Raw genomic sequence first — 27,378 nt, forward strand, 5'->3', positions numbered from 1 at the left:
CGACCACTTGACCCGTTGGCCCGAAGACTCTAGGGGTATGTAAGGTATATCAAATAAATATTGAAATACACGAGTTCTTGTAATATTTAAATGCAGGAGTGATTGTATTATCGAAATATAGAAATTATTCAAATTTCGCCCGATCTGATAAGGATGCTACCCCGCATTGCTTTTGTTAAGCTTTCGTTTTACAGAAGTCGCGTGATCACTCTGATAAATGGTTTAATTTGCAAGTTTACAGTTTTAACCTCCATTCCAACATAGATTCTTCAAAAAGAAAGGAGCATCAATATGTGAGAAAGTCGCTAGGATGGAATGTTGCTCATACACAGTAACATGCAGTGTTCTGACGTATGACAGTAAATGTGCAGAGTGCTTTGATATTTAGACAGAGCGTCATATCGCGTCAAAATATTTATACAACTTTTCTTTTTCTATGGTTGTCTGCTTGGTGGGTTGGCTGGTTGGTTGGTTTATATGACAAGCCACATTTCTTTCTTACCAAACGCATGTCCCAGGACATCAGAAGAAGCTAAAAAAACAGGGAGGAGAAAAAAAGCAGCTGAAGGTACAATGCTGGGGCTAGCCAGCGTTCTGCGAACCCAGTCATATTATTTGTGGGCGTTTTCTTCCCGCTTTTTCACGCAAGCTGGAACGAGTATTTATAAGTATTTGAACTAGTCCTACTTTTTTCCTTAAGTATTGTTCTGCACTGCGTATTGCGATAGAAGGCTTTCAGCGCAGCTCCATTACAATGAACTTTAATTATCTTAATCCTTCTAAACAGTTCCCCGTATCCATTAGGAATTGAGAGAGCGCTTGAGAAGCAGGCCCTCATGAATAGCCGCTGCAGGACGCGAGCTCTTTGAGCACACTAACACATTGTGGGGCCTGCCAAAGCATTCTCCTTTCTATTGTGAGCGTGCTAAGAGCCAATTAGTGCTCGCGCCTACGCTAAGCTCTTGTTCTTGTTGTTTTGCGCTCTTCTCACGGCCAGAATGTATGCGGTGGGCAGAGGAAATTGGCACTGCAGCTCTACGCAGGCTGGCGCTGCCCCTGGGGAAGAAAACGGGTGCGTGTTTGCACACCGACGCTGACGCCAGCAGCGTGGCCTCGGATTCTATTAGCTGCAGCAAGACAAGGTTTAACGTGGTTAAAAGTTCGTGACTCAACTAATTCATGGAAACTTCAAAACAGCCTTGTTTTCCCATGCTATAAACGTCAAGACTTGCGAGTTCCTTGCAACGCGTTTTGAACAGGTTGCCAGCGCACCGCCATGACATCTGCCTGTGCAAAAATACACACAAAAAAATTGACTTTCTGCTTGTTGAAGGAACGTCCGCTGTGAGTCAGTTTATTTGTGTGGGAATAGCAGGAATAGTTCACAAAAAAACAGACAAGCTGTAAACGTAAAATTGACACTGTAGGCCGCACTGTTGAGGGTATCACCTACAGTACACAAAGGGGCAATAGGGATATTCAAAATAGGAAACGTCATCTACAGACATTGTGCACAGTGCTATTTTCCATGTTGGTTAAGGCGCTACAAAAAGGAAAAAAAGCTATGCACATCCAAAGCAAATTTAGGAATCTATGTGAAGCGAAGTTTTTGTGAAGCCTGCAATGAAATACTACAAATTAGGTAATTTCATTCCTGCTTCCTTGGCGTAGTAAAAACTGACTAGCGCATCTCTTCTCTAGCGCACCCCTGCTACCATCATGGGACAGCCCTTAAACTGTCCTGTGTTTGTTAATTCCTACTCGTTTATAATAAATGTAGCACCCACTTCTTGGCCAATTGCCCTTCTGAGTGCATGCCATTGGATGACAATTATCATGATCAACTTGAGGTCATTATTTCAGTGAGGTGGTTGGCGTTGTTCCTCCGTCGTGGTGGCGCAGTGGCTTTGACATCGCGCTACTCAGCCCGAGGGCGCGGGATCGAATACCGGTAGCGGCGGCCGCATTTCTACGGGGGCTAATGCGAAAACGCCCGTGCACCGTGTATTGGGTGCACGTTAAAGAGCACCAGGTGACCAAAATTATTCCGGAGACCCCGCTGACAAGCAAAACGCCATGTTTAATTTTCAGTTGGCGTTCGCAGAATAGAAATATACGTACGATTGTGGCCTAGTGATTGCTAAATTAAACGTAGAAAGGTGTAATTATTTTCTTTGATAATAGAATTGCTCTCTTGATGACCCATATTTTCTGCAGTGAGGATATTTAGCTATAATTTGTTTCATCACGGAGTACCCTTAGACAATGCCAGCAACATCGACACCTACACTAAAAATTTTCACACCCTTATGGGTGTAATGCGGGTGTATTCATCTTTTCACCCTTGTAAACACCCTTGAAACACCCTTTTTTAATGGACAAGGGTGTTCAACAAGAAAACACCCTTGGAACACCCCAGTCTTTCTAATTTACACCCTAATTATAAGGGAGTAAGTGAACAAGCTTACAGTATACGATAAATGAACATTGCCAGTTAAGGCGTTGATATTGGCTTTACATGAAACGCGCGCTACCTGCGAGGTAGCTGGAATGATTAGATCGGGGCATCTAGGCAGCAGCGCACTGGCTCCAAACAGCGGTCAAAAATGAAGTTTCCCACGAATGTTGATATCGAACGGATGCGACTAACGCGCAGACTTTGCATAGCCAGATATCTGCAAAAGGCTTCATAGGATCAATGGCAAAATATTTACAATGCTATCACGGAATACTTAAAGGTGTGCAACCAGTTAGACTGGGAATTGTTAGGAGTGAGGGCTAACGGTAAATAGCTCACCAACTTACGGTTTGTAGATGACATTGGCATACTCAGCAAAGCTGCAGACTATTTGCAACAAACGTTTGAGGACCTTGGCCAAGAAAGTGTAAGAGTCTGATTGAGAGTTAGTATGCAAAAGAGAAAAGTAATGTTCCGCAGCCTGGCGAGAGAACGAATGTCATGGTCGGCAGTCAGCCTCTAGAACCTGCGCAGAAATACGTTTATTGAGGTTAATTACTCGCAGGGGCCTCTGATCAAGGAAATTAACAAAAATAGAAAATTAGCTGGAGAGCTTACGGCAGGCATTACTAAATCATGACCAGGGAGCTTACTGCTAATCATTGCTTTCTACCGTTACTAACGTATGGGGCCGAAACTTGGAAGTTACCAAAGAAGCTTGGGAAGACATTGAGGACCGCGCAACGAGCGATGGAATGAAAATTATTAGGCATGACGATAATAGACTCTAGGACAGCGATGTGGATTAGAGAGCGAACGGGGATAGCTGATATTCTGGTTGACATTAAGAGGAAGAAGTCGTGCTGGGCAGACATTGCAATGCGTAAGGGAGAGAACTGCTGGTCTATTGGAGTTGCAGAATGGGTGCTAAGGGAAGGGAAGCACAGTCGAAGACGGCAGAGAATAATGTGGACGTGATGGAATTGGGAAACTTGAAGACACATGGAACCAGTTAGCACAAGACAGGGGTATTGGAGATCGCTGGAGAAGCTTTCGTCCTGCGATGGACGTCAAAATAAGCTGATGATGATGATGATGATGTGACGACATCCATGCCAGCTTCGCGGCATGTCATTCATGTTATGACATGCATGCGTGTCATGCACGTTCTGATAGCTCGATTTGCGTCGGTTGCGGGGTGGGGGGGGGGCTAGTAGCGGCGTAGCCAAGTGGGGCACGCCGGGCACTTGTAACGCTCACTAACAGTAAATTTTTTGCTACTATGGCAATGGCCCCGTCCTTCCCCCTCCACGGTCAATTGGGACCCCACCCCCCCCTCACGCGAAAAAATTTTCTGGCTACACCACTGTCGGGAGGGGGGTGTAAGATTGCTCCAGACCCCTCCCCCTAACTTGTCAACAGAAACGGGGGAGGGGTGGGCAGCTGCCACCGGGCCGCAAACCTTAGGCAGCCCAATTATCGGCTGCATTTCCCTTTGGACGTGAATACTGCTCTAATGTCATTACACTGTAGGATTCGTGGCGGTTCGAGGGCCCCCATGCGACAATAAAAAAAAAAAACACATACAGCCATCAGCAAGTCTTAGCTTGAGCAGATCTTTGGGAGCTTGGCAAGACTCTCATAAAAAAAAAAGCTTGGGACCCCTCTTACATGCATTGTCAACTCTGGGTCACCGCTGACTGCACATTTACGGTAAAAAAAATCACACAGGAACTCCTCTCGGATTTAAGTATGCGTAAGCATTGTGACTCTTCCTCATCTACACACAGTCCATGTCGTTATCAATGTTATGAGATTTGATCCGACGAGTATAAGCGACAGCGCTGCGGCGACACGAGCTGCTGTGGTCGGCGGCGCCAAGTGAATGGCGCAAGCAAAGTACTGCAGGTGGCGGGGCCAGGTGCGCTAGTGACGTTACGTTCGCTTTGAGCCGTTATCGCTCTTTAGCACTTCTCACCCGCGTCGAACCATTATCAACCGTTCTCCGGCGGCGGCTGCTTGTGGCACGGTCGCGCGAACCGTATCTTGAAAGCGAACTGCGTTGCGGACAGAGTGTGCCCCCTGCTGAAAACTTCACGCGCTGTGTTCTCACCGTTTACTTCGCTTTGAAAACAGACGCGCGTACACCTATCTTGAAAGTGATCTGCGGAAAGTGCATAGTGCGGCATGAGCTGAAAGCTTCGTGAGCGCAGTGTTCTCGCCGCTTCGGTCGCGTTAAAGCGAGAGCTAGCACGAAGGTGAATTCACTCGCTGCTGCGGGTTCTATTTTGAAAGATATCGTGCGGTACGGACTGACGGACGGATGGTTTTTCTTGTTGGGTAAGTGTAGAAATGCTTACGTTATAAAAAAAATCGCAGGGTTCGCGAATTTCGCGATAACAACCAACACCAACCTACTCCCCCGCCCCCCGCTGAGCGATGCCGTCATGATCGCCCCCTCCCAACCCCGGGAAAAGGGACACTACCCCTCTATCTCAGTTGAAGAAACGATGATGAAACGTTAACAACGACGAGAACGGCATTTCCTCACGCGTAGTCTTATGGCCTCCGAGATTTGCGAGCGAAGCTGGCGAGCGCGAACCTGGGAGGCCACAATTGGCGGCTTAATAGCATAAAAAGACAAAAAGATAATGCCAAACGACACAGTTAAAAATTCACACAAAGAACTGATCGTAGCTTTACTGTTTGGGGAAAAGAAATAAAAAATTAGACAGCCGCAACACACGCCACTAAAGCCACCACCGCCGGCATAACGCGGAACCAACAGTTGGCAACATTCATTCGCGCTTCATTGTCCGCTTCGTCTCCGCAAGGAGAGCCGCCATACTTTCGCGCCGGCCGTTTTGTCATAGTTTTGTTTTTCTGCAAGTCCGCGCACGCAGCTCATCGGTAGATGGACGGGTGCACGGCGTCGCATTGTGACCTGCGGCATTTTCTCGTGTTCGCGCAATCGGTGTGAAACATGTCGCATGTGAAATATTTGATAGAAGTGCCTCACGTCCAAGTCAAGCCGCCGTACGGGTGTATGGCTGTGTGCCCCGTTCTCGGAAGCGTCGACGGGTTTCCGGCATGCGGATTTCAGGTACGTGCAAATGCGTTTCGCCCTCCTATTGAGCTCCGGAGCAAAGCGTGCAGTAGTTCATGTGAAAGATGCAGTGCCCGTCATCATGGTGTGAATTTCGAGCGGCAAACGAGAACTGTGGCACTTAGAGCACACCGCGGCTGCTAAGTCAGCGTGGAAATTGTTTTACGTTACCGTAATATGTTGCTGTCAGTCTAATCTGCGGCTTGTGGACAGCTAGCCCATTGACTTTTGCTTGTGGCAGCGATAGGTATATAAATGGAAGCGGTAATAATTTTCGAGAGCGGACAGTTTCGCTCGATGTTTGGTCGTGTTCATGGCGTTATGAAGGCTAGAAAACTGGCTTGATCGTGCTTAGTTCTAACTCCAAGAGGCGTAACGTTGGCGCTGTATGTGTTTGTTTTCCGTGCCGCGAGTACCACTTTCATGCTTTTGTTGCATGAGAGTGGTAGCTGCTACATGCCGCCTGGGCAGAATACAATAAAAGCAATTTCCTCGCTTTCATACCTCTGCAATGTGACGTAACAAAATTTCGAGCGTTTTATTCGGAGCGTAAATATCCAGTATAGTTTAGTAAGAAACTCAAATTCTGTCTTAGCTTAGTAGGCGTGAAGCAAGTGAAACTCTCATTCCTTTTTGAATTGTTCGCCCAAACCGCACCGCCCGCAGATGCGTCATCGGGCAATTGACAGTAGCTTCGCTACGTGAGTTGTTTTATGCGCCAATATTGCCCGGTTAAGTATCCTGTTAATTTATGCCGACGCTCGTTCATCTTGATTTTAAGCTATTACTATCACCGAGTACCGGACGATGCCAAACTTGTTGTGAGGTGTAGCAAACGCGGGAAATTCAAAGTGGCGTGGCCGCAAGTTCCTGTTTTTACGTTTCTTGCATTCAAAGCCAACAGACACAGTATCACTGATTTATTTCCATTTCTGCTGTACTTGATCAATCTAATGTGACAACTGCATTTGCTCTTTAATGTTCTCCATTTATGTGTATTCAGCTTGGCTGCCAGAATATGCTTGAATTTTTTTCAGTATCCAAGTGACGAAATATTTCACTTACGGCCATGTGTGAAACACGCAAGATGACAAAACTGATAGCAAAATGATGAGATGTTTCTTTTATAGCGTTTGGACTCGACTTTTGGTGAGGATGTCGATCGACCTTGGGCCTGGTGACAGCACACCCGACATGGCCAAAGTGCAGCCTATCAGTTGAGTGCCCCCGAATGGACCATCAACATCGGAAAATGAAACAGAGCCAGGTAGGGGCAATTTTTACTTTGGAACAATACTGACAGCTGCCTCTTTCTTTAAGAACTGAATAACATATTTACAAACCCATCCTTTCTCTTTGTGCAGCCTACATAGAATTGTTTTGTGCTTGTTATACAGATCTTCAGAAAGCAGTTCTTCTGAACGCTTTTTGCATGCACAAATAAATAAAGAGGAGTGCACTTTCTGAAGAAATTGATGCACTGAAATGTGCGTTCGACATACAATGAGATGCAAAATTACGAATAACTTTAAAGCGGTAAAAAAAAACAAGTTTGAAACATGTTCTAACATCATAACCCGCCTTGGCATACGGATCTAAATATAACAGCAACAGAGGTGCATGCAGAGAAGTGTTTGTAAATGTTTGCAAGATATGTACATTGTCTAAGAAATTGTTTTTACTTACTCGGAGCTTCTTGGTGCCATGGCAGTGCAGTAAAAGCTCAAAATGATGCCCCTGCTCCTAATAAAGCACCTTTAGATTTTAAAATTAAGTTATGGGCTTTTACATTCCAAAGTTCTGGCTTTGGAATGTAAAAATTAAATTATGGTCTTTTACATTCCAACCTGAAGTTTTGGGAACCTGGCCTTCTTTAATGTACACCTGAATCTAAGTGCATAAGCGTTATTGCATTTTACCCCCATTGGAGGGCAGCTGCCATGGCCTACATACAAGCTAGGCCCAGCATGACTGAGCAGCATGGCATCATAGTAAGTGGGCTATTACACCAGGTCAAAATGAGAAATACTGCTTAGAACTACCAACTTCTTGGCTCACAAGCACTTTGCACTAAGTTAAAGGAGTATGGAGTACTGCCAGCGACCATTTATGTACCAATTTCTTTTTAAGCTGACTCCGTTATTAGGGTGCGAAGCTTCAATTAGTCAAAACCAGCCTAAATTACAGAACCAGCTCAAAACAGGCACCATGTATAGCTGGATTTGGACATAAAAATAGTCAATTCATGTCGCCGAAAATGGAGGTGGCAGTCACACTATTTCATGCATTTTGCCTAAAACATAGTCAATATTAATTAATCAATTTCTAAAATATTCTTTTCAAAATTTTTTTCAAGCTTGAAAGGAGGAGCTAAATGGTATTCAGGTGCACGAGTGGTTAGTTGCACGGCACTTCTTGCATGTATTCACTGGCTTCTTTCAAGCTTGAAAAAAAAACTTGTTGCACCTATTGAGCAGTAGAAAGCTGGATTGGGAATTTTTCAGGATGCTCTACAATTTTCGCACTTATACTTTTGCTTTGAATATAATATTTGAGCAGTTAAATAATCGTTAATAACGAATTACCTAATTACGAAAAATGCAAGAATTGGTTTCACTTCCTCAAAACAATGGCACACGACATTACCTTGGTGCTGTCCAGCTACGTGGCACTTGTACATATTTAAAGCTTGCACATGTCAGACAGACCACCTGGTAATTACAAGGCATATATAGCAGTGGCTAAGTTGTGTGAGCCAGCCATGTGCAGCGAATCATGCGAAACTGCCATGTTTGTTTGACTTAAGGGCATGATAAGATTTACATGCTTGACACCTTGTATCAGTGTGTTCTAGGCCTGTTCGTAGTTTAGCTGCTACATAAACAATATTTCTCCACGTGTAAGCTCATATGCATCTTGCAAGTATATTGCCTCGTGTGTCCAAAATGAACCATCCTCGCGCTTCCTTCATTATGTCTTCATCTGTTGCTGTGCTAAATTTTTAACATGCAACTGCACAAATTTTCATCTAGTTTTCATATTTCCTCGTTGTTTGGTGGCTTTATTTCTGAACAAGTTGTTTTCGTTAAACCCTGTTGCACACAGCAGTACACAGCATTTCTGCCTAGAGTGGGAATATATTTTTTTTCAGATTGACATTGATACACCTTGCCTGGGCAATGTAAGGCATTCTCATAACACGGCCCTGCAATAATGTTTTATATTGCATTCCAGCATCATGCAAAAGCTGTTTACTTACCAGATTAGAATATGTATAAGTGTTGGAAGTAACAGAACTGGAAGAAGCCAGCAGATAATGAGGCCAAGGAAAGCATACAGGAACATGTTTTAAGTTTTTTATATGAAGTATAGAAATGATAAATTCTAGGTAAATGAAAGTGGATTAAAAGATATCCACCTGTGGGTGAGGAACGGACCCATAACCTTCACATTACGCATGTGATATACTAACCACTGTGGTACTACGGCCGTGTTCGAGCGTCGACAATCTGAGGGGCCATTGTGGACGGTTGAATGCTGCCTCGGTGGCACAGTGGTTAGTGCATCGCATGCCTAATGCAAATGCTGTAGGTTGGTTCTCCCCCATGTCTGTTTTTTTTTACCATTTTCATTTACCTTTATCATTTCTACATTTAAATAGAAAATTACAAATAAGTTTCCACGTGTCTTCCCTGCATCTTCCAGCTGTGATTCAGAAAAATTTTGACCCTCAGTACCCTTTCTTCTCGTTTGGAAGAACAGGAGCTTCATTTTAAAAATAATGAGTTCACTTTGTTCAGCATCTCGATGTGGTCTCAAATCTTATCACAGCATGTGTATTACTAAGTGAAGTTTTTGTTAAGATGATGATATAGCATGGGACCTAATTAGTAGCCTTTGTGTACAGATATATGACTAGTCTAATAAATAGGAGGATATTAAGAAGCACTTCTAACATGGTCTGATCATGTGTTTAAATAAACTAATCTAGCATGATTTCAGGTATAACTGTTGCCCCTGAAAAATATTTGGATCATCTGCATTGGTATTGTTTTTAGAGAGCACCAATACTGCTTTGATTGAAGTAGCCTCGTGGAACATGAAACATCGCTTCTTGCTGAGTCAAGGAAATATCATCTGCATATCTGAGGTGCATGCGTCATATGCTCGAATGCTGTTTAAAGGCTGCTAATAAGAAAATTACTTCACTTGCCTTCCAGAGATTGCTTCAGTAGTCTATGCTACTCGATCATAAACAATTTACCAGAGTGAACATTCATCAGTTAGCTTTGCAATGTTTATGCAAAATACCACAATTGCCTACTAGACATGTGACTGCACTAAAACTTGGAATTAATGACCAGTAAGATTTATGGGACAGCAAAACTTTGTTTATTACTCCAGAACAAAATGCGAGGCACTTCGGGTATTTCTGCCATAGAGTTTCTTACAGTAATTACTAGAGGGAACTCTGGCGCTCCAGTCGTACCACCATGGGAATGATGGGAAGCACATGGATTTGTCTGATATTCGTGCTTGTGAATTCAGACATTCGTGTGGCTTCGTATATTATACGCTATATAAATCTTATTGTAAATTTCAGCGCAGTCTATACTCTTCGAAGTGCAGAAGACGGCGCCAACACGCACAATTGCTATTAATTGCAACGATTGAGTTTGTCCAGGTGACCAAATCGAAAGGCGCCAAGCGTCTCAAGGCACTGGTATACCCGCGATAAATTCATCAGAGCGTTGCACTCGCTTGTCGTTACATGCCTCCGTGGCTTAATGGTTTCAATATCAGACTTCTGTTCTAGAGTTCCTGTGTTTGAATCCTGTCGTCGGACGATTTTAATGTTTATTTATTTATTACACAGTATATTGTTGAAAATGACTAGTTTACAAAGTCACAAAGCCGTTTGAAGCCAAACAGACGAAGTTTAGGCAAATCCATGTACTTCCCATAATTTCCATGCTGGTACAGCCGTTCTTGTTTGATCCCCTGTAGACACTAATGTCAGAGTTCCCTCTAGTAATTATTGTATGAAACTGATTTCTGCACCTCACTCTTGCAGAAGCGGCACCCCACCTGCTGTGTAAACATGCACTACCTTTCGTCCAAGTGCACGAAATGCTGTGAACTCGCCCTGTACAAAGCCTGCACTAAGTAAAACAAATCACAACGTGCAGTTGCTGCCACGTTGAACTGGTGGAATGAGTATTGAAATGCAGCACCTCCTGAACTAGTTCAGGAAGTGCAGGTTAATCAAGTGGAGATTATATAGTAACAGAAGTTGAGTGATTCTGCATTACATTCACGAAATATACTTCATGATACTTTTCCATTTATTTCCTCAGTTATTAAGAATCCATTTTGCATTGTTGGACAAAACTCATTCACTGGTAGCAAACATGTCAAAACTTGTTCTAGTTTCTGGATTGCCGCTTTAACCATTAACCCCCAAGTTAATTCCGGAAAAATGTACCAAATTTTCCAAATTTTTTACGTACTCAATTACTTCATTGGTCTTGCGTACATATTACTTCATTGGTCTCTGGTTAGAAATAACACAAAAATAAGAGCTGCTCTTGAGGGCAGCTTTCCCTCAATGCCGACTGTAACTCATCTTTGACAATAAGAGCAGCATAAAATCGGGCAGACAGAGTGCGATTCGTCATTGGCGATATTGGTACTACCTGCAGTCACTAGTGCAGCTTGGGATCAAGGGTTAAAGGTTGCGACTTCGTTGCTGCCCAGTTTTAATTCTGCAGCTGTTACACTTGGGTGTAGCGTGTGTATGTACGTGTGCATGCATTAAAATGACTTCACGCTAGAGCAAAGCAACTGTAGCGCAGAGGCATTAATCATCTTTATATATTTGCTTTGTAAAGGTGCGCTAAGTTTATCTTTTGCAATATAGACTTGGTGCTCTTTGGCCAAAGATAACCTTGTGCTACTAAAACCTATCAATTAATTAGCTTTTTGCAGTAGCAGGTGCTTATTCCTTTTTCAGGATTGGTGTGTGAGTTCTAATTTGTTTTTCTTGAACTGTGCGATTCCCACTCCGAGGACTGCATGTCATCTGAGGTGTTCCTTTTTCAATCAAGAATGTTGAGGTTGTGTTTGTGAAACTCGATTTCTTGCCTCAAACGAGCTTGTACAAACTGAGCAAGCTGATAATTCTACCTGCTTATATATGAAATATGTTGCGGTTATGAACCCTCATAATGAATGACACATAGTATAAAAATTTTGTCTATTAAAACAATTTAATGAAATTTTTCATGTTTTTCGCGTTCGTGTTCACTTCTCTACTCTCGTGTCCTGTCTGCATGCCTCACCTCTTTCTTACCACAATGCAGGGGGAAAAGGTTCCGGTAACACCATGCATTCAGTATGGTGGCCCAGACGTGTATGCAAGCAACCTCCTTCATGTGGACCAAGAACTACTCTGCAGTGTCTCACAGACTTCCATGCGAAGTCCTCGACATTCTCGTCTCAGTGGAATGGCTGCTCATCTATCTGCGTGTCCATCACCAAGACGGCCAGTTGTAAAGCTCCTGTACCCGTTTAAGAAAGCTTAATGATTTTTTTATTTAGTTTTCACGGTTGGCCTTAGAATCTTAACATTTTTGATGTTTCGAACATTTTACCTGGCACAAAGTGGTGCAATAACTTTAAACCAGTGTAATGTATTTAAGTGATTCTCACTCTAATGCCTATCTGGTTTTGTTAGTGTTTAAGAAATTTGTATGTCTGATGAGGTAACAGCATTTGAATTTGTCATCGTGGCTCGTTTCAATGAGCTGCTAGGAAATAAGACGCAAAACTTATCACACGCCAGTTGTAGCATTTTGTTTTCATGACTACAGTATACACGTTTCAAAAGATGGAAAGTGGGGAAAAAAGCCTCAAGAACGTAATCATCCTAGGATTGTCATGTCCTTACAACTCTGCAATGATAATGCCTCATAGATCTTGGGAGCCCATTGGTCACAATGCCTACAGGTATACTTGATAAGAGAATAGCTTGCACCCAGATTTGCCACACAGTTGATGGCTGATGGCTTTTGTTTGTCGTCTTCATGTTACTGCTATGTATTCAATATTCATTTAGATGTAAAGAACACTACAGGCACTGAAGTACCAAATGGCACTTGCATTTCTGGGGACTAAGTGCCCAGCATGCCTGTCACAAAACGTGTCCTAGGGGCTACCTTGCCTCTATAGGTAAATGGACATCAGATGCTCTGTGTACAGTATAATCGGTGTAATCGGTGTACTAAGTCATTCTTTCACCAAGGCTGGTAATCATGCATACGTAATGAGAACAGGGCATTTGTTACACACAAGGGGTCATGTGTCAAGTTTAATTAGATCAGTAATCTGTGAGATGGAATTATAAAATGTATACCTTTTGTTCCTCAGTAGTCTCTTGGAGAGATGACCATTTCCGGCAGTTTAGTTTGGACTTTTTATGTCTAGATTTGGTGTGCATATTGCAACTATAACTAACAGTCAGTGCTCTGTCCTGCCCAGTTTTTATGCTGTCTTTGTGATATTTGCAATATCTTGCAGTTCAGCTGCAAAATATTCTCTATACTATTATACATTGTCTATGCAAGTATATGTCTTTACTATTACTAGTTTTCATGTTCAACGTTTGTGCAGTGCTCACTAGTTATTACTAGCCATGTTTTGTTCATACATGCTCTTGGATTGTTGCGCGAAGTGACACGGACACAGACTACAAGGAGACAGGACGAGCGCTAACTCTCAACTAAATTTTTATTGAAACGAAGAACATAGATATATATATATATATATATATATATATATATATATATATATATATATATATAAAAGTGATTGCAGAAAACCGCAGCATAAAAACATGACAAGGTATGAAGACATCAGTTAAACATATCAGGAAGTAGGGAAGTCAAAGAAGGAAACAACAAAAAGACACTACTTCAGATTAACACACGTGTTGTGAAGATACTGAAATTCGCATTCTAACAGACAAAGATGCATGGCTAACGCAAGTCTCTCCTAATCTTTTAATGTGGAATGCCTTGATTATTTCCCGTGTGGTTTGACATTTGTGTCTCGAAAGAATTTTTGTCTTCAAACAAAGGTTTACAACCGCAATTGAAACAATGTGTTGCTAGATGTGAAGCATTAGGGTTGTAAAGTGAATGTTTGTTTTCTTTTAGTCTAATATTAATGCACCTGCCGCTCTGTACAATGTAAGTCTTCCCGCACTTGAGAGGAATCTGATAAACTATACCACTGTTACAAGGCACAAGAAGGGACACATGTCTAACGCCGCAATCATCTTTTCTGTTTTGCCACCCTGTTCAAGTTTCCTATTTATCATAGGCACATGATAGACAACTTGCGGGGCCGAGAAAACTTTATCCACATCATATGTATTGGCCACGTTCCATAAACCATGAGATAATCTATGTACATAGGGCACCACAGCAAACCTTCTCTTTTTCTTGTTTCTTAGCCTGGCCTTTTACCCATTTCAAAAGCTTTTCGTAGGTTAGTGATAATAAATGCACAGGATAACTAGCCTTCTCGAGCCTATTTGTTGTGAAAAACTGTTTCATATTGTGTGGACATGACTAGCTTACTCAGCTCTTAAGTTTGCCATTACTAATCATGTCCACACAATATGAAACAAAGTTTTTCACAACAAATAGAGAGGCATTCCACATTAAAAGATTGGGAGAGACTTGCGTTAGCCATGCATCTTTGTCTCTGTTAGGATGCGAATTTCAGTATCTTCACAACACATGTGTTAATCTGAAGTAGTCTTTTTGTTGTTTCCTTTTTTTACTTCCTTACTTCCTGATATGTTTAACTGATGTCTTCATACCTTGTCATGTTCTTACGCTGCGGTTCTTTGCAGTCACCTATATATATATATATATATATGTATATATATATATATATATATATATATATATATATATATATGTTCTTCGTTTCAATAAAAATTTAGTTGAGAGTTAGCGCTCATCCTGGTCTGCTTCTAGTCTGTATCCGTGTCACTTCGCGCTACAATCCAAGATCATGTTACTGTACCAACTCGCCCAACTTTCTATCCTTGTGTTAACATAGACACACTCAGACTTGTTCTTACTTATGTGACCGGTTATTTTTGTACTTTATAATAAGATGCAGTGCTTTTCGAATGAAAACATGTGATAGTTCGTAGTGAGGTTATTTAGAAAAACTGTTCTGCTTAAAATTTAATTGAGCAAGCCTGTGCCATTATTCGGTGCTTATGTCTTTGTATTGGTATGGTTTTACTCCTTATCTTCCTTTTTACTATTAAAATGTGCAAACATTATTATGTAACCATTTCTCTTTAAGGAAATAATAAATACTTCTGACATTTCGTCACAAATTTTACAATGATTTTGTTCACTTAGGTAACCTTAGACTAGCTAATTGTTATTCTGGTCGCTTAACTTACAATGCCTGTGGGATATTCAATGCAAGCACATGGTGAAAAATAAACTAAATTATTGGGTATAAGCAGGTCACTGGCAGTAAATGGAGCATACATATATTTCAGGAAATAGTGCATGCTTATATATTGAACAGCATGCACAGCTACACATGCTGTTTTGTTCGTAAATGCTGAAACAATATTCGAAGTGGAAGCCCTTTGTTGCACTTTGTTTTTTGGCTTTCAGTGCTACCTTTAAGTCATATATGTGAAAGTACTAGTAGACGCTATCCCGTGGAGATAAATGACAACTTTGATGAATAGAGGTATAAAATGTGTGCTTAAAACGGCAAGAAACTGCTTCACAGGCAAACGTATGCTTCTGTAGTACTGCACTTGTTACCGTCGCCAATCCATGCATTGCTTGCGCTCTATTGCATTCAATATGAGCTACAACAACAAGCTGTGCTGTCTTTCCCTCCTGGTCGAGCTGGTGTTGCGAAAATTTTTGACCAAGAAAAGTGGAAGTTTTTAATTATTTCTGAAATGCAAGCAACCATGCTTTTGGCTGTGTGCTGTTTCCACGGAGTGATAAGTACTGGTGCACCAAGGTGCGGGAGATCCTGTGTCCTTAGTGCAGCGCGCGTTGTTATTGCGCTCTGGATCCTGCCGGCAGTGTACTATCACTGCAGAGGAAGATTACGAAAAGCATAGGATGTGTGCATTGCTGCGATCATGAAACTTACATTTTTTGCCTGAAAGGGTCGCACGTTATGCTACCACAGGACGGACCAGAAGCGCAATATGACGACGCCTCACAGATTCTGGCTCATACTGAACAAGGTAGTACCATAGCTAAGGCTAGGCAGCATTCACAACAGCTAGTCTGCCCATTAACTACATGGCTGTAGTGAACGCTAAAATACTTGCAGGGACAACACCCTTTTGGAAGGGTGTTGTCCATGCTACACCCATATTGAAAGGGTGGTGTCTGTGTTACACCCCATATAGAAAGGGTGTTGTTTGTTTTACACCCCTAGGCAAGGTGACGTCATATTAACGCCCCTTCTTTTGTGGGGTGGTAATTTGCACCCCTTTGCTTGGGGTGTAGCAATACACCCAAAAAAGGTGTCACCCATGGGACAAGTCATTTACACCCTTCAGGGTGTTAAAATTTTTAGAGTGTATAAGGGTAGTAAAAATCATAGTGCGGCTTTTTGTGCCAGCCGTTAAGGAAGACAGAAGCTGCATCAGGATCGCACGCCCAGCCATCAGCCACAGTCAGGAAGAAGAGGAGGCTTCGCACATAAAGCTTCGCTTTAAATGCCTGCTTGTCCAGCAGCGTGCCTACACACATTGCAGCTGCCTTAACCCTTGTTCTGTGTCTTCACATTCTTGCTGTTCCCTGCTACAAGTGAAGTAACGGATCTGCGGCAAGGCCGGCAATAACGTAAGAGTGTTTTTCAAGGAGTAGGTACCACAAAATGAGCGAACAACGTCTAGTCTTTCTGCTCTAGGCGATGCAGATGACGTTACTGGCCCGGTGCTGCTGATGGAACGCAGCAGTAGCATTTACCTTTCATCTTCTTCTCTTGTATCTTTATTCTCACTAGTACAAACGCACATCTCCCTCAATGTTCCCCTCCCTCCCAAACAACAACAAAAGGTTGTTACTGCACACCGCGTGAGCTTCGTTTAAATTTGCGCACAAGGGCAACACTTGCTTCTGTACGCAAGAAGGTTTGAAAAATGTTTGATCAGCCTATGGCTGCAACATCTTTTTATATGAAGGAACTGTTTTTATTATTATATAATACCTTGAAAATTTTAAGCGTCTTAGTAGCTGAAGTATATTTCTTTGTGCGAAAGAAGCATTACAAGCCTACCAACCTGGATTTCGCCTGTCTCTGCCTCTTTATACGCGCGTTTCTTCACGAGTCTCTTGCCTGCACAGCCTCTTTTTATTCATATTCTTTTAACACATACGTCCGCGCGCGTATCCACGCAATAAATATGGAAAAATGAATCGGGATCGTCGTCTGAAATGTCTAAAAAAGAGATTCGTCGCGCCAAGCGCAGCGAAGAAGACTGATATCGGCGACAGAGGGAGCGGGAGTCGACCGATGAAGATATGGCCAAGCGATTGTGACTGAAGCAACAAAGGAGACAATTCACGGCGTTCAAAACTGCCAACGAAACTGTAGAAAGACGACAGAAGCGATTCCAGAATGACAGATTGCACAAGCATGCCAGGCGCGCTGCCGAAACGGCTGAACAGCGACTAGCCCGAATATCAGCGCGCGTTGCATACCTGCATCGCAAGGCAGCGAAACGTCTGTCTTTGGCAACGGCTGCTACAGCAATCTTCAAGCAGGACTTTATGGGCAAATTATTTTGCTTTGCGTGTTCTTTGTGTGAGAGACTGCCGCCGAAGAAGGGCTTGGACAGCGTTACGGCCGCCAGGGATGCGGCATTGGCTTTGGCCTTTGCCGACGTCGAAGAATTCTGATCGTTTGAGGTGTGTAGTATGTGTACGTCTTCCATTGCCCAAACTAAAGTGCCTTTGTATTTTCTGAGCAATAGGTATAAATATCCGCCCAAGTCTGCCCACCTCCCTCTGCTCAACTGTATAAGGGAGTGAACGATTTCCTCTCGAATACCTTTCATGCAAGTGTGAAAGCTGATCTACAACACTGGCCAATACGGTGCGGAGCCACAAAACAGTCTTTGTGCAAGTCTCGAATCCTTTTCCTCTTCTGTCCACCGAGAAACCCTGCAAGTATAGTGCAATCCAGTGTTCAATTCACAATGCAATCCAGTGACAACGTGTATCATTTGTGATATATAACAAGTAACAATGACATCGCCACTACAAATGATTTAATTGGCAACTGGTCAAGCAACGTTCTAGCAATGCCTAGCAATGAGTAGCTTGGTGCAAAAAAATATTATTTTGTGGAATATTACATAGTGGTGGCAGTCAAGCCATCCGCAACTTTTTTGTAAATGTGCTATAAAAAAATACTCCTGGAGGGTTGCTACTGCACACATTTTGCTATCATTTTTACCCCGAAGTAATATTCAAAAAGCTTTTGAAAAAAGAAAAAGAAGCAGCTGCGAAAGTTGTGTTTAAGTCGTACTGAAAAACAGTTCAAAAAATGCCCTCTGACAGATTGGGGGTATATTCGTGCAGATGGCTGATTAATTGTTTATCATATGTGGTTCATTTCAAGCGCCACTTTTCTCTGGTTAATAGCTCTATACAAACATTCTACATGCAGAAGGAATTTTCAAATTGCACTGGAATACTGTGTGTAAAAAAACTGCAGCGGTGGCGTAGAGGTAGAACACCCGCCTCGCGTGCAAGAGGTCCGTGGTTCGAATCCCGGTGCCGAGCAATTTTCCACCGGATCAAAAAAAAAAAAAATCCGCGTGTTGATAAAATTGCATAAAACAGGCCTGGAGTGTGGCCTGATCCCGGTGACCAGAACCGGTAACGCACTCCCTCACCAGAGCAGGATTGGCCACCCTGGTGCAGTACTTGGCCACAACCTCCTATATGAACACAACAATCAAACCCCGGCCCTCAGTCCCCAGCAGCTGCGAAGCAACTGACCACGGCGGCGGTCAGGCCTGCGACGCTGCAGAGGGTGCTAAGAATCCCTGGCTCCGGACAGGCCGCCATTGGAATATGAACCTGGCAACGTTTAACGCTAGAACGTTATCTAGTGAGGCGAGTCTAGCAGTGCTATTGGAAGAATTAGAGGGCAGTAAATGGGATATAATAGGGCTCAGTGAAGTTAGGAGGCCAAAAGAAGCATATACAGTGCTCAGAAGCGGGCACGTCCTGTGCTACCGGGGCTTAGCGGAGAGACGAGAACTAGGAGTCGGATTCCTGATTAACAAGAATATAGCTGGTAACATACAGGAATTCTATAGCATTAACGAGAGGGTGGCATGTCTTGTTCTGAAACTTAATAAGAGGTACAAAATGAAGGTTGTACAGGTCTACGCTCCTACATCCAGTCATGATGACCAGGAAGTCGAAAGCTTCTATGAAGACGTGGAATCGGCGATGGGTAGAGTGAAAACAAAATACACTATACTAATGGGCGATTTCAATGCCAAAGTAGGCAAGAAGCAGGCTGGAGACAAGGCATAGGCACTAGAAATAGCAGGGGAGAGTTATTAGTAGAGTTTGCGGAACAGAATAATATGCGGATAATGAATACCTTCTTCCGCAAGCGGGATAGCCGAAAATGGACGTGGAGGAGCCCGAACGGCGAGACTAGAAATGAAATCGACTTTATACTCTGCGCGAACGCTGGCATCATACAAGATGTAGACGTGCTCGGCAAGGTGCGCTGCAGTGACCATAGGATGGTAAGAACTCGAATTAGCCTAGACTTGAGGAGGGAACGGAAGAAACTGGTACATAAGAAGCCGATCAATGAGTTAGCGGTAAGAGGGAAAATAGAGGAATTCCAGATCAAGCTACTGAACAGGTATTCGGCTTTAACTCAGGAAGAGTACCTTAGTGTTGAAGCAATGAACGACAATCTTGTGGGCATCATTAAGGAGTGTGCAATAGAAGTCGGCGGTAACTCTGTTAGACAGGATACCAGTAAGCTGTCGCAGGAGACGAAAGATCTGATCAAGAAACGCCAATGTATGAAAGCCTCTAACCCTACAGCCAGAATAGAACTGGCAGAACTTTCGAAGTTAATTAACAAGCGTAAGACAGCTGACATAAGGAAGTATAATATGGATAGAATTGAACATGCTCTCAGGAACGGAGGAAGCCTAAAAGCAGAGAAGAAGAAATTGGCAAGAATCAGATGTATGCGTTAAGAGACAAAGCCGGCAATATCATTACTAATATGGATGAGATAGTTCAGGTGGCTGAGGAGTTCTATAGAGATTTATACAGTACGAGTGGAACCCACGATGATAATGGAAGAGAGAATAGTCTAGAGGAATTCGAAATCCCACAAGTAACGCCGGAAGAAGTAAGGAAAGCCTTGGGAGCTATGCAAAGGGGGAAGGCAGCTGGGGAGGATCAGGTAACAGCAGACTTGTTGAAGGACGGTGGGCAGATTGTTCTAGAAAAACTGGCCACCCTGTATACACAATGCCTCATGACCTCGAGCGTGCCGGAATCTTGGAAGAACGCTAACATAATCCTAATCCATAAGAAAGGGGACGCCAAAGGCTTGAAAAATTATAGACCGATCAGCTTACTGTCCGTTGCCTACAAAGTATTTACTAAGGTAATTGCAAATAGAATCAGGGACACTTTAGACATTCGTCAACCAAAGGACCAGGCAGGATTCCGTAAAGGCTACTCAACAATAGATCATATTCACACTATCAATCAGGTGATAGAGAAATGTGCGGAATATAACGAACCATTATATGTAGCTTTCATTGATTATGAGAAAGCATTTGATTCAGTCGAAACCTCAGCAGTCATGGAGGCATTGCGGAATCAGGGTGTAGACGAGCCGTACGTAAAAATACTGAAAGATATCTATAGCGGCTCCACAGCCGCTGTAGTCCTCCATAAAGAAAGCAACAAAATCCCTATAAAGAAAGGCGTCAGGCAGGGAGATACGATCTCTCCAATGCTATTCACAGCATGTTTACAGGAGGTATTCAGAGACCTGGATTGGGAAGAATTGGGGATAAGAGTAAATGGAGAATACCTTAGTAACTTGCGCTTCGCTGATGATATTGCCTTGCTTAGTAACTCAGGGGACCAACTGCAATGCATGCTCACTGACCTGGAGAGGCAGAGCAGAAGGGTGGGACTAAAAATTAATCTGCTGAAAACTAAAGTAATGTTTAACAGTCTCGGAAGGGAACAGCAGTTTACGATAGGTAGCGAGGCACTGGAAGTGGTAAGGGAATACATCTATTTAGGACAGGTAGTGACAGCTGATCCGGATCATGAGAGTGAAATAGTCAGAAGAATAAGAATGGGCTGGGGTGCGTTTGGCAGGCATTCTGAGATCATGAACAGCAGATTGCCATTATCCCTCAAGAGAAAAGTTTATAACAGCTGTGTGTTACCAGTACTCACGTACGGAGCAGAAACCTGGAGGCTTACGCAAAGGGTTCTACTTAAATTGAGGACGACGCAACGGGCTATGGAAAGAAGAATGATAGGTGTAACATTAAGGGATAAGAAAAGAGCAGATTGGGTGAGGGAACAAACGCGCGTTAATGACATCTTAGTTGAAATCAAGAAAAAGAAATGGGCATGGGCAGGACATGTAATGAGGAGGGAAGATAACCGATGGTCATTAAGGGTTACGGACTGGATTCCGAGGGAAGGGAAGCGTAGCAGTGGGCGACAGAAAGTTAGGTGGGCAGATGAGATTAGAAAGTTTGGAGGGTCAACATGGCCACAATTAGCACATGACCGGGGCAGTTGGAGAAGTATGGGAGAGGCCTTTGCCCTGCAGTGGGCGTAACCAGGCTGATGATGATGATGATGACTGTGTGTAATCATTTAAGGAATGCCTTCATTGTTCACTCATATTCTGTAGGTCAACTCGGGTCCAAGGTCTAATTTTTGGTAGGTCGTATTAAAGAGCTGAAACGTATGTGACATTTGATTAGATGTATTCAGAAGTGTTTTCCTTGAGAACTTCAGCGCGCAAAAAAGACGCGAACACAAAACAAGCCAACGGACAGTAGCGCTTGTCAGAGTTGCTCAAAAAACCCATCCATACCATCTCGTCCAAGAAAAAAAAATTTTGCTTCAAATTCTGGCTAAAATATTCAACATCCTAACGGTTGATGACGCTTTCAAATACAAGCTAGGTATATTATTATTCAAGCAAATCAACAATCGGCTTCCTGTGTTCATCATCCCTCAATCCAACCTGCTGAATACTAACTTGACAAGACACGCTATAACGTAAATCTATTCTAAACTTTTCTATTCCAATTCTGCAATAAGCCCACCGCGATTGGTCAAAAACTTTTTTGGACCACCCCCACTTCACCTGTCTGTCACGCGACGTCACGAAAACCGTGGTAGCTCCCCATCTGATATGACGTGTACGCACTGATTATGCATAACTTGACCGAACAAAACAAAAATAGTTATTTCTGATTTGACACCTTTTTGCCATTAGCCCTCGGCTATTGGTCAAAAGTTTTAGGGCTGCATCCACTTCAACTGCCTCTCACGCGACGTCACAAACCCGAAAAAACTTACCGCGTCAAACTGACGCATACGAGTTCCGAAAGGAATAAAAGATGGCTGCCGCCGATCACTCCGGAACTGGCTACTCGCCCCTGCCGTAGAGCACGGGTTTATTTGCGTGTAATAACACTTTTTGAGTGGCCGTGTAACGTTTTCGAGAACTTTCGGCACGTTTACGGCCTCGTTCTGCCAACTCTCCTTTGCTGGGGATCCGTTTTAGCGTCATTCTTCAGCTTCCGTTGCATGCCGCCGCGATTGTCGACGAGCCACCGCAAGCTAAGTAAGAGAAAGCGGACCAATCGCAGATTCGGTACCACCCTCTTTATCCGGTTATTGATATTCAGTGCAGTGGCTCGGCCCCATCGAATCCCTCTGCACTTTAGCATGCTCCTCGCCTCTTGAGAGCCAATTAGATAAGACAAGCCGCACAGTGCAGGCAACGTTATTCGTTTTTCAAGCAAGCCGAAGTCACCTCCTATGAACAAGGAGGGCGTTTGATTGGTCTCTTCAGACAACCCTGCGGGTGACCGCTCGATGCTTGCGTCGGCGGGTACGCTAATTTGACATCAGGAGATTGGAAGAAAAACACATTGGAATAGTTTTACGTTATACGGCTCAAGGTCTACACATATTAACAATTTTATTTTACCTTGAGTTCATACCAACTATGGCAAACAAATGGCGTACTTCACCCACATCCGTCTCTGGAATACCATACCACTGGCACTCCAAATCTCTCCATCAACTGGCAAAAATTCAAACAAGAACTGCACACAATATTCAGGCCCATGCCATATTATGCATAATTGTGGTTACTTCCTTTTACTTCCGTTTGTTCTCCCGCTCCCTATCATGCCTACTTGTCCACAACCTTGTGTTGATGAAGCATCTCATCAGAGGTTGTTTTACATAGCTGTAGATTGATGTGATGACTTCTTTTTGTTTTCCAGTTATTTTTACTATTTTTCACCCTGTAACCATCCCATGACTGCTTAGGAGTGTGGAATTATTTTTGTTTCTTATCCTGTCTAATTTTGGCTTTTGGTTCGTTTGTTTGCTGTTCATTGTTTCTTTTTTTGTCTGCAATGTATTTTATTGTTTGTTTTCGCTACAGCTGTCTTTTTTTTTTCTTCTGCTTGCGATGTATGTTATTGTTTGTGTTAGCTACTGCTCTTTTATGCTTTAATTACCTTTTCTACATTCACTATACTATAGGAGGTTCCGATTCAGTCTGACTATGGGACCTCGTTCTGTATACGCAAATCTTGTAATTTATTTAATGCCTAAAGAAAACCAGTTCTGAATTCTGATTGACTTCTGAATGGCATTAGGAGCAAGAACTGGTACGTCAGAGTTTTTCTTTTCTTTATTTTTGACGAACTTGGCGTCATATTTGGTTTTAAGATATTTGCAGCGTTAATAAAACGGAAACATACGACGAACGGCCGCTGAACATCGACAAGTTTCATTAACACGGAGGCATTGTGGGCTCTGTTTCTGCTAATAATGTCCGAAAAAAGAACGGGGCAGAACTGAAACGCCAGGTATCTGGCTGTAAAACTTAACATGTTCGACTTCTTGCTTGAAGTTGCGAACATTTAGCATTTGTAGACATGCACATTGAGCAAGGATTAATACACCGCTTCTCTAGATGTCTAAAATCTATATTACTCGCTGTAACAAGCAGAAATAATGTGCTGCGTTGAAACAAGCGTTGATGAATCCGCTTCCCTTCTATTTCAAAACGAATAATAAATTTATGTGTAGAACTTTCTAGTGCTTCTCATATTTTAATGGCCTTCAGCCGTTAATGTGAATATGCACTCTGTTACCCGAAATACAAGTATGTACACCGTTATTTGAAAAAAACAGTGTCGTCTGTATTGTGTTCTCTCTCACTCTGATTTTGAGTAATTTGTTTTTCACCGGGCTAGGCAAGGGCCTTGAAGAATTTTGAAAGAAATCTAAAGCTCTAAAGGTAATTCCCTATTTACCCATTTCTTTTAAAAGTTTCTAACCCTTACATTTTCAGCAATACAGCCTTTTGAGCTCTACAACATTCTGGAGGCATGTGCTGCAGGCATCTAACACTCTTTACAATAGTTTCCGAGCCCACACAATGTAAAATTTGAACTACGATGTGACGGTGTTATCTGGTTTCTGGACTTCAAATGTGCGTGACATATAAGAAGACCTGCTGGTTTCACCGTCCGTGGGTTAACAAGCCTCCTGCTCGATTTCGCTCGGCGCATTCTAAGGTCGTCAAGAGTTACGGAGTCATGGTGTGCCTGAAGAATGTCTTCATGGAATCGGGCCACCGTGGCTTTAACCTTCGGTTCAGGAAACACCTAAATAAATTCACGTACCCGATTGATGTCGTGCTATTGGTGGCAGGATCGTCAAAAACACATTCCTTTGACAGTGCTTTTTCATTGCTACCTTGCGCTAATACAGACCGGCAAAGTTTAGGTTTCATTCGTGCCTTCGTTTATGTTGTCCCTCAGTTTTGGTTATTCAGTAAAACGTAGTTCAAGACCGCTATGAGCAAGAGATCTGCTTGCCGTCATTTCTTTCACGAGAAAGTGATGCTCTGTAAAACTATAAGCGATATTATGAGACATCATTGAAGCGCTGCACAGAGAAATCGCACGTCATCCCACAATTCATTACATTGCCAAATTAAATGTTAGAAATTTCTGATAACCAATAAAAAGGACAAGATGGACCTTCGACGTTTCGCTCCTACATGAAGAACAGAAGCGTTTATTTGAGTAGAAAGGCCCCTGCGACACAGTGGGCAGCGTTTAGGCTGCCGTGTTGCCGCATGCAGTGGCAGCTCCACGGTAGTGTAAACTCATGGCAGCTAAACTCGCCATAACTTTTCTAAATACCACTCTATAAAACGGACGAGTGACTATCGTGAATGCTGTCGTGTGGCGACGTGCTGCCGGGCGACAGTGCCAACCTATTCATATTTTCGACTTGAAATGCGATTACCACATGCCAAGCGGCCTCATACGTATAGCTGCCGTATGTTTTTAGATTATCTATGACTAGACGTATTTCTAATTTGAACTGATGCATTGTCCACCGCGTAATGTGGGTGACCACTTCAGTATGAAATTTTCACGATCACTTAACCACATTAGTCTTAGCGTGCTTTGTAGCCTCGAGAAGTGCACTCAAATCTGCTCCAAATTTATGCGAATGCTCCTTCGAGCTGTGCCATTTACACGAACCGTAGAACAGCACTGGTACTGCTTTGCGCGCACAATGAAGAACCTTTCTTCGGCACACTGGCCTCGGAAAGATTTTTCGCCTATAACTATATAAGCCGGGAGGAAGGGATGTATGATGGAGCAGTGGTATGGCGAAACCACAGACAACAGCATAAATCACTAATGTGGCTAGGCCGCCACCACGGAAAACATCATCGCTGTCTCCAAGGGCCGTACGAAAATCCCTCGTTTTATTGACTTCATTTTCCTAATGTACTGGGTGCAACGTTGCTGGCACTATCGAAGCAACGTATTCCTTTCAAGTTCATCTAGTTTCGTTACCGATTTGCCCATCGGAAGTGCGGAAAGTCATACAAACCTATAAAAGGCTCGTCGCCAAACAACTAACTGCAGTTGCAGTTACATCACCAGCCAGGATCAGCAGATTAGAATATACGTCGCATACGTGGCCTTCGCCGCAAAGAAAGCAAGGCGTAGCATCACGTAATTGGATAAGACGTCGTCACCATGTGGTTTGGCGAACGCAGACCAAAAACTAAATACAAGGGGGAAGGGGGGGGGGGGGGGCAGTAGTACAGCCGGTGCCCCGCCGGGGATACAAGTGCTGAGGCAGTCGGAAGGCAAGCAGATCGAAGCTGAAACCGCCGGCGGCTTGCTTGACGAACCAGTCGCCGCTAATCAGGCCCTGCGATCGTCGAGCAGTTCGCTAATTGGCTGCGACACTAATTGCGTGGTGGCCGAGCATGCCGGACGACGGCTCGAGTCCGGTGCGGTCGTTGCCGTGTGTTTCGATATGCCCGGTCGATGCGCTTTGCGGCTGTGCCCCTATTTAGGCTGCCTTCGGGTGCGGCCACTTCCGATACGGAGACAGCGAGACGTACCTTTAGCTTTTGCCGGTTGATAATATTAGGCTACCGAAAGAGCGAAAATCCGGTAATTGAAATTTGTATTTTCGAAATGAATAACTGAAGGATCCCGGATCGGAACTATTTCTCTTGCTGGCTAATTAATGGGTATTCTCAGAGCTAATAGAATGCTGTTAGGTAGTCAGTTTACGATTCGCCCAGAACAAGACCGTTGGCTCATGACCGATAGCAGGTTACCCATAAAGCGGTTGTTGATTTAAAGTTGTTTTAGGAAATACCAATGTCCTAGGTTTATAACAAATTTCAGGGTCCTCTTTTATAAAAATTACGATACTAGAGGTAATAAGTCATAAATCTATGCTTGTTATCTACTGTAAATTACTTACGGGGTACCGTATACACGACCCGCCGTTATTGCGCAGTGACTGACATTGCGCTGGTGAAGACGAGGTCGTGAGTTCGAACCCGTCCATGGCGGTTACTTTTCGATGAGCTAGGAGTGCGAAAACGCTCGCGTACCATGCATTGACTGCACAGTAAAGAGCACCAGGTGTACTGTGAACGTCTGCATATGAAAGAGAAACTTCTGTATGCGTTTTCGGATGATGCCATGTACTTTCATTTATTTACGCAGTCGTACATGTTCATACGTGTTCGTGTCTTTCTGCATATATTACCTGCAATGGCTCTCAAGACACGTGTGCAGAACATTGCACATGTTTATGCTCTTTCCGTCCAGTGGTGTCTCGCAGAATTTGCGATTTCAATTTGTTCGGGGCATTTGTCCATGGTTGGTGGCAATTTGTCCGTGGCACTGAAACCGCCAACCCTTCCTTTAAACCACACATCTAAACCATACAAAAAAGTAGTGAAACTGGGCATCCACGCAACCATTGCTTGGCAGCGAAAAAAATTACCAGAAGTCATTAAACAAAGGAAAAACTATTGTTTGTCGCGCAAAACACACGTTTCTCTGAATATCTACAGATTTGCATTTGAAGGCATAGAGGTGGGTGATAGCGATAGA

General features: G+C 43.2%; 1 long non-coding RNA gene across 1 annotated transcript; it reads left to right on the top strand.

Moving 5' to 3' along the window:
* The first annotated feature begins 5,356 nt into the window (after positions 1–5,356).
* Positions 5,357–13,317, top strand: LOC129384526 (uncharacterized). The gene is made up of 3 exons (XR_008612239.2): positions 5,357–5,561; positions 6,695–6,831; positions 11,927–13,317. It is a non-coding gene; the product is annotated as an uncharacterized lncRNA (long non-coding RNA).
* Positions 13,318–27,378: the final 14,061 nt, after the last annotated feature.

The sequence above is a fragment of the Dermacentor andersoni genome, chromosome 5 (assembly GCF_023375885.2).
Source record: "Dermacentor andersoni chromosome 5, qqDerAnde1_hic_scaffold, whole genome shotgun sequence".
NCBI lineage: Eukaryota > Metazoa > Arthropoda > Arachnida > Ixodida > Ixodidae > Dermacentor > Dermacentor andersoni.